Below are 11,437 nucleotides of genomic sequence, written 5' to 3' on the forward strand. Positions count from 1 at the left end.
TTATTAATTTTTGTATTATTTTCCATATGAACAACTGTAAACTTACTTTTGCCTCATCCTGTATAGCCACTCCTCAAAAATTGTTAAAGACAGAGTTAGCATATGACCCAGCAATTCTACTCCTCACTAAATACCCAAGAGAAATTAAAACATGCCCATACAAAAACTTGTATATCAGCAGTTCTCAACCTGTGGGTCGCGACCCCTTTGGCGGTTGAACAACCCTTTCACAGGGGTCGCCTAAGACCATCCTGCATATTAGATATTTACATTACAATTCATAACAGTAGCAACATTACAGTTATGAAGTAGCAATGAAAATAATTTTATGGTTGGGTCACAACATGAGGAACTGTATTTAAAGGGCCAGAAGGTTGAGAACCACTGTTGTATATGAATGTTCATATCAGCATTATTCATAATAACTAAAAAATGGAAATAATCCAAATGTCCATCAACTGATGAATGACTAGATAAAATATGATATATCCATACAATGGAGTATTATTCAGCAATATAAAGGAATAAAGTTCTGATGCATGCTACGATATGGATGAACATTGAGAGAATCATGCTAAGTAAAAGAAGGCAATTATGAAAGAACTAGAGGCCCAGTGCATGAAATTCGTGCACAAGTAGTGTCCCTAGGCCTGGCCGATGATCAGGGCCGATCTTTGGGGCAATCGGCGGGGTGATTGGGGGGTCCCTGCCGGCACCCGCCTTGGCTGGTCTGGCACCACCTGCTCAACGGTCCCCCCAATTCACCCCCCGCTGCCGCCACCGGTCAGGGCCTGCAGGCTCGGGGAAGCTCCTGCATTGAGCATCTTCCCCCTGGTGGTCAGTGCGCGTCATAGTGACTGGTCGTTCCACTGGTGGTTCCGCCATTTGGTCAATTTGCATATTAGGTTTTATTATATAGGATTATTATATGATTCCATTTATATGAAATGTCCAGAATAGGAAAAGCTACAGACTAAAAGTAAATTAGTGGTTCTAGGGCTGAGGACGTTTAGGAGAACCAAGAAGTGGCTGCCAGTGAGTAGGGGTTTCTTTTTGAGGTGATGAAAATATTTTAAAGTTTGTTATGCAACTGTGAATATACTATGAAAACTGAATTGTACATTTTAAGTAGGTGAATTGAATGGTATGTGAATTATATCTCCATAAAGTTGTTTATTTGTTTTTTTAATGGATTGTTTGAGCCTTGGTCATGTGTCTACACACCCTAGCCCTGAAGGAGACTGGGAACGTGAAATTACCAGGGCTCACTGTAAGCCCTTGGTCACAATTGCTGAAGATGTTGATGGAGAAACTCTAAGTACACTTGTTTTAAATAGGCGAAAAGTTGGTCTTTAGGTTGCAGCAGTCAAAGCTCCAGGTTTGGGTAACAATAGAAAGAACTCGTTTAAAGACATGGCTCTTGCTGCTGGTGGTGCAGTGTTTGGAGAAGAAAGATCGACACTAAATCTTGAAGATGTTCAGCCTCATGTTCTTTAATTTCTCAATTAATCCACAGAAAGTGGAAAAATCTATATTCTATGTTAAAATATAGACTTAATGGTAGTAGTTGTTTAAGCTACAGTTCAATTTAATTTCCTCACATCCTTAGTTTAAAATAACTATGTGTTCCTATCTATATTTCATCCTATAGCAAAACAACAAATTTCTGTGCTTGAAAATTAGAAACTATAAAACAAAATTTATATTTTTATGGACTTGCCCTTTTAAAAGGGGTTTGCATTTAAGTCACTCTTAATTTCTTTCTTAAAAATAATTGCATAGCTAATTATCCTTGGTAGTCAACCACCTGCAGAGCTTGAAGTATCTTCTTTTTTCTTTTTTTTCTTACATTACCTATATCTAAAAAGGCTTATGGGAGGGGCCGGGGGAAGCAGATGTTTTCAAATGCTCTTTCCCATTTAACTTAAGGGATCCTTACACATTCTGATGCGATTTTGACTCAAGCAGCTAAACTATCACTTGTAAGTTATGAAATTCCAAATGTTGGCATTTTAATCCGTATTTAAGGAGAAGCACTAAATAATTTATGTTTATACTTCTTTCAAGTTTTATGTGTTTAGAGTCTAATAATATCTCTTCAAAAGCTACAGAGAAACAGCATGATTTTGTAAATGAGATGTGTATTTCAAAGGCAAGTATTTATTGGGTAACTTTGTATCTTGGTTTTACTGTAAACATTACTGTGCTATAATTGACATATGTTTTCCTACTAGATAGCCACTACCTGTGACATTGGGAAATATCAATATGATTTTCATTTATTCAATGAATATCTCCAGCTGAATAGGGGGTATTTTATCTCGGTCCTTTTTTGTTTTTTTTCTTTAGTTGGGGGATGTTTTGGAGGGAAGGGGGGTTTTTTGTTTGTTTTAGCTAAGATAAAGCAAATAATCTTGGAAGGATGGATTCTGCTAGGTTATGTATTTTTCTTAATTAAATCTACAAACTGAGTACCTAAACTTCTAAATCAGCCATGTGGATATCTTCTGCTAGTGTTCTAAAAGTTCAAATACTGGGAGACAAAAAAATCTAGAAAGAATGGCATGATTTGAAGAGATCCAATTATAATGAATATCTTTCTTTGGCATTTTCATATTTCCTTTGAGAAAGATATCTTCCTTACCACACCCTAAATGAAACCAGTTTTTGCCCCATGATCTTATTTTCAGGTACATCATTCTCTGGTCAACAAACCTGGGGCATGACACCTTCAGTCCATTGACCCTGCCACACTTTCATTGTCCTTGACCCTTGTGTATTCACTTCTCTGCGTTTCCAGCCGACAGTCCAGAGTCAATCACTAATCACTCCCCTGAGAGAACCTCAGCTCCCTTTCCCCACCCTTCCTTCTCTTAGTCACTTGGCAAAACCTCAGCCCTCATTAAATCTTATTCTGCCTGCTCCACGTGGCTGACTGATCTCACTTTAAATTCATGACCAGTAACCCCAAGTGGGCCCTCTGTGCTGCCTGGTAATCACACTATATTTCCCTAATCAAATCATTGCCCCATTTTCCCAGGCGGCTGCATTATAATCTCTTCCAGCACTCTCTCCCTTATCCTTACTCTCAGCTGACGACCTTGCTCCCTATTTTATTTTTTTCCCTTGCTTCCTATTTTAATTAAGGAGCCATTGTGATTCTTTTAAAACACAGTGTTATTTCTCTGCTCAAAACCCTTCAGTGGCTCTCCTTCTCCCTTGCAGTAGACACCAAAGTCCTTACAATGACCTACAAAGTTCTCCCTGATCTGACCCCATTAACTCTCTGACCTCATCCCGTGTTCTCTCCTCCATTACTGCTCCCCAGCCTTCCTGGCCTTTTTGTTGTTCCGTTTCGCACATCAAGCTCCCTCCTACCTGGAGGCCTGGCACGTGCTGTTTCCTCTGTCTAGAACACTCTTCCCCCAGGTGTATTTGCATGGCTCACTCCTTAACTGCCTTTGTCTATGTTCTTGGTGAGGTCTTCTCTGACAATTTTATTTAAATTTGAATCCACTCCACCTTGGAACTCCCTCTATTCCTTTCCTGCTTTATTGTTCTCCATGGCTTTTATCACCATCTGCATATTGTTTTGTTTATTTTTTTGTTTATTGTCTCTATCCACCTACTAGAATGTAAGCTTGGGCCTATGGGCCAAGATGGTGGCCTGTTTTGTCCACTGTTGAAATCCCAGCACCTAGAACAGTACCTGATACAGAGTGGTTGCTTATTAAACATTTGCTGAAGGAAGGAATGAGTGAGTGAATGAATGAGTGAATGAATAGAATTTATTAAAAGTGTATGTGTCTAAACCGTACACATAGGCTTGCTAGTCTATGTCAGGTTGTTACCTTTGTAATCATTAACAAAGGACACTTAAATACAAATTTATGTTTGATTGACAAAAGGAGAAATTGGAGACTCACAAAAATAATCTTAGCCTGCCAGGGGAGAGCAGCTGTGGTCAATGCTGGGCCGAGCAGGAGCATCCGCGAGCAGTTTCCTTTGCCCAGAAAAAGGGAGCTGCTATGTCTCAGAAATAATGGATATCTCAGAAATAATGGCTTGTAACTCAGAGCTGCTTTTTCTCTTTTTGGAAAATCAAAAGACTCACAAAATTTATAGGTGGCCCATGAAATTTGCATAAGTCCCACTGACATTAACCAATGCAACTTACCTCACTACAAAAGCTCTTTTTAAGTAACCAAAGGTTTAGTCAAAGTTAATGGCATGTCATAAATGCAAAAACATATTAATAAGATATATTATCAATACATAAATATAACCAAATTTTATTGTACCATAAATCATTCAAAGTGTTTTCTTATATTTATTTTTAAGTACAGCATTAAATTATGTAGATCTACATCATTAATATATTACAATCTGGGGTGGTGGGTTAGAGATTTTAATTGAGTAATGGTTTGGGAATTTTTTAAAGGGAAAAAAAAAAAGCAAGATCAATTTTCCCCTTGAAGATTTTAGTAGGCAATATGAATGTCACATATATTACCTGCTTTATAAATCATTCTTTAAATTCCCTCTTCCACCTCAACACTCAGAATGACTACCCAGCAAAGCACTGAAAAACTCTTCAAATTTAAACCATTAAAATGAAATCTGTCTCTGAATGTTTAAAAGAATTTACTGTAAAAAAATCAGTTTGAGATTAAATGAATAAAATTAATCACTCATGGTCCTGGGGTGAGGGGACAGAAGAAGCAGAATTTAGCACTGCTATCAGGGAAGGCACTTAGGGGGTTAATATTGATTCACTGAAGCTAAATTCAAATACAAGCTTTTCTTTGATATTCGACTTGTCATGTCATTTTTTTTTTCATCATCAAAATTAACCAAAAAATAGCCACTAACATTTTTTCCTTTGGATTTATTAGTTGCATAAGCTACCTAAAATCTGTATAAAATTTTTAAGACAAATTAATTGACTTGAATGCCAACTACAATGACAGGGCCAGTGTTTTGTGTGGGTGTTTTTTAAGCTGCTGTGTTGCAGCTGGCATCCATGGATGTGTGAGAAAGAGCTAATCTGTCGATCCTAACCATTGTCTGTTGCTTCCCACAGGCGCAGAACTACATAGGGAAGGCGGGGACTGCAGAATTGAGAGAGGCAGCTTCCTGTAGCACTTGCGGATGGAGCCCATAAGTCAGCTACCATCTGCACTCCCTGTTCTGTGAGTGCATGTCTTATCTCCCCAAAGACTGCACCTAGAGCAGGGTTGGGAGTTTCCTGTTTCCTCTATTGACCATATATATATGTTCCCTAAGGTTAAGACCATGTCTGATTCACTTTCCTAAATCTCACAAAACTTAGCTTCATGTAAGGCATGGATGTATATATATTCCCTGTTAAACTGCAAGCCTTTGAAAGAATAAAAAACTCAGTCTGATTAATCTTTTATTCCCTAACACAGTGCCTTAAACCTAGTTGGCACTAAATAAATAAATGAATAGATAAATAGACAAATAAATAAATAAATAAATAAATAAATAAATATCGACTCAATGTTGAATGAATGATTGAAGAATGAATGAATATCAAATACTCTACAAGCCCTTGATAAGTGACCTGAGGGAATATCTTCTCTAGAGCAGAGCATCTTTGTGGTCCCAAGCCGGCCTATCCCAGCTGCCTGCTTCAGAGATGGGAAAATCAGAAGTGTCTGTGCTGTAGTAACGTCAACATGGCTGGGACCGTTCCCAGCAGAATTTATAATAACATGCAGCATTCATGTCCTAGAGCTAGTGCCTCGAGCTGGTAAGATGGAAAATCACATTCCCTAATATTTTAACTATTTTTTTTAGTAAAAACTAGTTTAAATTAGCTAAAACTAGTTTGGCCACTAGGTGGCATTTCGATTATCCATGTCTCCAATTTGGGGAGGGACTCTGTTTCAAAAGTTCTTTAGCAAGAATGTAGCTTGAAATTCTGAAGCACTCATTTAAAAATAAGTAACAATAAAAGATCCTAGAAAATGTATAAATGCTAACTAATTTATAGTATGCCTACAATAATATAACTTACTAATACCATATAATCTTATGTAATACTAAACTACACTAGACTGCACTAGACCTGCTATACTACACTTCGTTGCAATGTTTTCCAAAGTGTGGTACTGGGAGCTTGTAAAAATATAAATATGGAATCCAGGGCCTAGAACTAATAAATCCAAATCTTTATATGGGGCCTGGGAATCTGCATTTTAGTAAGCTCTTAGGGAATTTCTTGCAGAATCTTTTCCATAGAAAATACCACACAGAAAAAAGAAAAAGAAAAAGAAAATACCTCCACTTTAAGACCATATTCCTATTGGAAAGTCATCCATAATTTCAAGGATTCAAAGAATGAATCCTCCCCCTCATACAACCCCTGCTAAAGCTCCTTCCTATTACATTAGAGATCCCCCAACCCTATCTATGTCCCAAGTTCCCGTTTGTGGTTTGTCACCTGAGAGAGAGAGCCTCCAACAAAGCTCAGGTGATAACAGTGGAAATTGAGGAAGAGGAATGGGATCTCAAGAGGTGTGGATAAGGGGATAAAAGCTTTGGTGGGCCAGGACCTCCTGCCACTCACTACAGGAACACACCTTGCACAGACCTACTTCCTCGCCAGTCCCCTTTCTCTCTCAAGTCAGTGTCACCCCGTTCCCAGCTATCCACTTTTCTGCCACCTCCCACTGACTTTGAATACAATTTCTCTCTTCTCCCTGATTCACTACAAATCAGGCCCCAAACTCACAGCCTCTCCACACTTGTCCCTAAAGCCAATATCCAGTGCCTGTCTGATTTCCTTACTATCATCAACTAAGAGAAATAAATAGTATCTAAGAGGAATCCCCAATCTGCATTATCTTGTTCTCTGTAGTAAGGATTGCCAGGTCAAATACAGGACATTCGGTTAATTTAAATTTCAACCAATAATTTTTAATATAAGTGTGTCACAAATAATGCATGAGATATAATTATTCCAAAAAAAATCATTCACTGACTGAAATTCAAATTTTACTGGACATCCTATATTTTTATTTGCAAAATCTGATAACCCTAGCAATAGGGGAGAAGGAAAGCACACAAAAGTGATCACAAGTGATCATGGCAAGTCTTTGGATGCCTAAAGGACTGCAGTGAGAATCATCTACGTTATCAGGAAACCCAGACTCAAACTCCTCTGGGCACCTCCCTTCAGGAGAAGAGGCTGCTAAAGATGGAATGGACTCATCTTCCAAGATTACAGATGAGCCTAGTCAGGCAAGACTATAAAATAGAATGGAATAATGTAGAAAACACAATAGAAAATATCAAGAGTATACTACATATAGCAAGAGTAATTATTGTTTTCTTAGCAACAGATACGAAATGTTTGCATTGGTATGTATATACTGGCATTGAATCACCATGTTAAAATCCATTTCTTATTGCAGTACAGTCAAAAAAGTTTGATGAAGACTGCCCGGGGCCATCTAGCAAAGGCCGTTGTCTTCAGTGAATGTCTTACCGTAAGGAATATACACATAAGTCTATTTATTAGAGCAGTTCCTACTCTCTAGTACATATCTTTGATAGGAGTGATCAGGAAGAATATTCTACTGTGGCAGAGACTGGCTCTGTTTTCTTGATGAAGTATCAAACCACAGCTTCTGGATTCCTTGCAGCTCAGTGGCATCATGTGAGTGGTTCTCACCAGCAGAGTGTGGGGGAGGCAGTGATGTGTGTCACCTCCAGTGAGTGGTTAAGAGCATGCATAACTTCTTCACAGTCTCTTCATACCTTGCCTGAAGGCTGAACCAGACTAGATTTCAAGGCCTTAGAAGATGTTGGAACAATTCATTAAAAAAGGCCTGGATCCCTGCATGGAGCAGCTTACCCCTGACAACCTGCACTGGCTGTGACATGAATGAGGAACCATCCTTGATTGTGCTGAGCCACATTTTTGGGTTGTTTATTTCAACAGACTGACTACCACAATTATTTACATAGTCTATATATATAAAAGGCTTAGCAACCGTCTGACCATCCAACCAGTAGCTATGATGCGCACTGACCACCAGGGGGCAAACGCTCAACATAGGAGCTACCGAGCTGCGATGACTTGGCAGTGGCAGTTCTCGGGTGACGCACCCTGGAACCAGAGAGGAGGGGGCCTGATTCCGGGGTGCGTCACCTGAGAACCGCCCTTTCACAATCCGGGACCCCTTGAAGGATGTCAGAGAGCCAGTTTCAGCCCGATCCCTGCAGGCCAGGCTGAGGGACCCCGCTCACTCCACAGGCGCCCTTCAAGCTGCGGTGCTGCCCCAGGTGCGGCCAGCTGGGGAGGGACCAGGACCACGGGAGGTTGGCTCCAGAGCATCTCCGGCCCTTCTAGCCCAGTCCTGCCCCGCTGGCCACCTTCTAATTAATTTCCTTTCTATGAGCACAAATCTGTGCACTGGGGCACTAGTGTTATAATATAAATGTTAATGCAAAAAAACATTCAAACCTGAAAGAATTTTTGTGAGTTTATTTGAGCCAAACTATGGACAAATGCTGGGAAGCAGAATCTCAATGTACTGGGATAATGCTCCAGAGAATGGCAGTTTTTCACCTTGTTTTATACATTGCAATAAAAGAAGGAGACATAAATAGGTTACATGAACTCCATTGGTGATAGATTAGAGAGGCAGGAGAAAGCAAAGCGGGAAACCTCTGGGACTGGATAAAAAGTAAAATGATAGACACTTATTTCTTTCACTTAGGTGGGTACAGTATAGTTAACAGTCAACAATTAACATGACAGCAATAACAATGAAGGAATTTGTGGTATCCATCCTGGAACCCAGGGCATTTGTTTGTGCCCTAAGGGGTCCAGAAAAAGGGAAGTTACAAGTTACCCAACATTTTAACAATATGGTAGATGCAAAAAGACAATAGGCTCAGTTAAGGTAAAGACTGACCTTTGTCAGGGAAGATACAGGCCTAGGACATAAGCCCCCTAACTGCTTTTAGTTAAAGTTTTAATTTTAGAACATTATTTATGGTTACTTTAGGTTTTTGAGTTTGCAAGAATGCTATGCAGGCCTTCCCTGAGCTTGTCAGGTTAGCATATGGCTCCTTTTTTGTCCACATAAATATATAGAAAATTCTTTTAGAGAAAGGAAGGGAAAGGAACATTGATGCAAGAGAGAACATCAATTGGGCTGCCCTCCACACTCACCCCAGCCAGGGATGGAACCCACAACCTAGGGGTGTGCCCTGACAAGAAATCAAACTGGCAACCTTTCAATGCATGGGACAATGTTCAACCAACTGAGCCACTCCAGCCGACCACAATTATATTTTTAATTATACAGAAGGCCAGATAACATAATTGCATATATACTAAAGTCAATATAAATTACTAACACAAATCTATAATAATAATCAAAATAATATGCAAATCGACCGAATGACCAATCACCAGAAAGACCATCTGGACGACCTTCCAGACGACCACGCTATGACACACACTGGCACCAGGCCAGCCAAGGCAGGTGCAATGTGATTGGTCGTGGCGCCCCCCCCCCCATCGCCCCACAATCACCCTGCAGAGGGAGACCAAGGCCACCCTCTGTGGGGCAATCAATAGGGGGGCTCCACAATCGATCGCCTCAAAGTGGGAGGCCCAGGCTACCCAGCTGGTGGCACTGCAGTGAGTGGGTGAGGCCTCCCTCTGCGAGGCAATTGATCTGGGGGCCCTGTAATCAATTGCCCCCACAGAGGGAGGCCCAGGCCAGCAAAGAAACCGCACCACACACCTGTTGCCCGCAGAGGGAGGTGACCAGTGGCAGGGGGGCGGGGGAGGGAGCAGTGCCGCACAGATGGCAAGCAGTGGCAGCGGCGGGGGCAGAGCCAGCTGCCACGAGCCGGGGGAAGGAAAGCCCAATAGACCCTGATCACCAACCTGGCCTAGGGACCCTACCCGAGGGGTCCTGGATTGTGAGAAGGCACAGGCCAGGCTGAGACACACACATACACACACACACACACACACACCATGCACAAATTTCATGCACCGGGCCTCTAGTAGACTCTATAAAACTGTACTAGTCTTGAACCAGTTACTTCAGGAATGTTTACCATTTTCTTAATATAATAACAGCATTTACAGTTACCAAAGATTTTGTAATTGTGAATGTATACTACCAACTTTACCAATTTGATACTTGAGTTTCTTTTTCCATACACTAATTTTTATATGACTCATAATAGTTTGAAAATAATAGTTGTTTATATGGGTTGCTATTCACAAGCGAAAAATTGGAACCATTAATGTGAGGAATAATTATGTACATCTGATACCCTTCAAAATAATCTTCTATAAGAATACAATCCTATGTGCATTTAGCCCCAGTTATCTTTCTTGATAATGGGTTAACTCTCTAAACAAATAATTTATAAAAGTAACTCAAATGAATCTAGTTAATGTACATTACTACCTATCTTAAATCTCCATTACCTCCAGGAGAAAATACGAATGCCACATTAGATCATGCCCTTCATGTCCTTGCTCATCTCCCTTGACTCATCCCCACCTCCCTGTCCTCTCATACTGAAGCAATGCTGAATTACTTGCAGTTTGTACAAGTCACCTAAGAAGCATATTTAAAAAAGAAGATTTCTGAACCCAAGTGTTAAGAGTCATGTTTAATTGATTTGGGGTGAGACCCTTGGCTACCTCAGGTGACTCTGGCATGGGTGAATTATAAATCACCTGTTGAGAAGTACTATTTAAAACAAATGATAAAAGCACTTAATACTTTGAGATATTTTACAGAATTTTAACCAAAAGAATGCTACAAAATGCATTTTTCTATTGCCTTTAAATATTTAGAGCAGTTATTCATTTTATTCATACATGAAGTTATAAAAATGACTAGGTAGTACACTTCTAAAAAATATCTACTGAATTTATTTCTAAAATAAATAAACTACTTAAACCATTTTCCACTTATATTAAGAAAAATATTAACAACTATTACAACTTCAACTCTTATGGGTCTCCTTTAATTATGGATCTACATATTAAAAACAAAATAGTGAATCAATTTCTATACTGATTGGCTGATCTGAAAGAAATCACTCCTCATCTATAAAACAGAACTAACATTTGTCAATAAACTTAATATTAAAAAATATATACCATAGTCATATCTTTGCCAAAATTTGAGATTTTAGGAAATAAATCATTGAATATAAATGCAAAATATAATTATCCTGATAGTTTTATATATATAATGTACAACTATACATATAGATTCATATTGCCAAAAAAAATACATAACTTAAATTAGAGTTTCAAGAATTGGAGACTGACCAGGTTCTCTTCTACAAAAAGGAATTCAAACACACTAAAAGCTGGCTGAGTACCTGAAAATTGGACACAAATCTCAATGGCTGAGCT

Source organism: Myotis nattereri (genome assembly GCF_964212035.1).
Source record: "Myotis nattereri genome assembly, chromosome: 11".
Classification (NCBI taxonomy): Eukaryota; Metazoa; Chordata; class Mammalia; order Chiroptera; family Vespertilionidae; genus Myotis; species Myotis nattereri.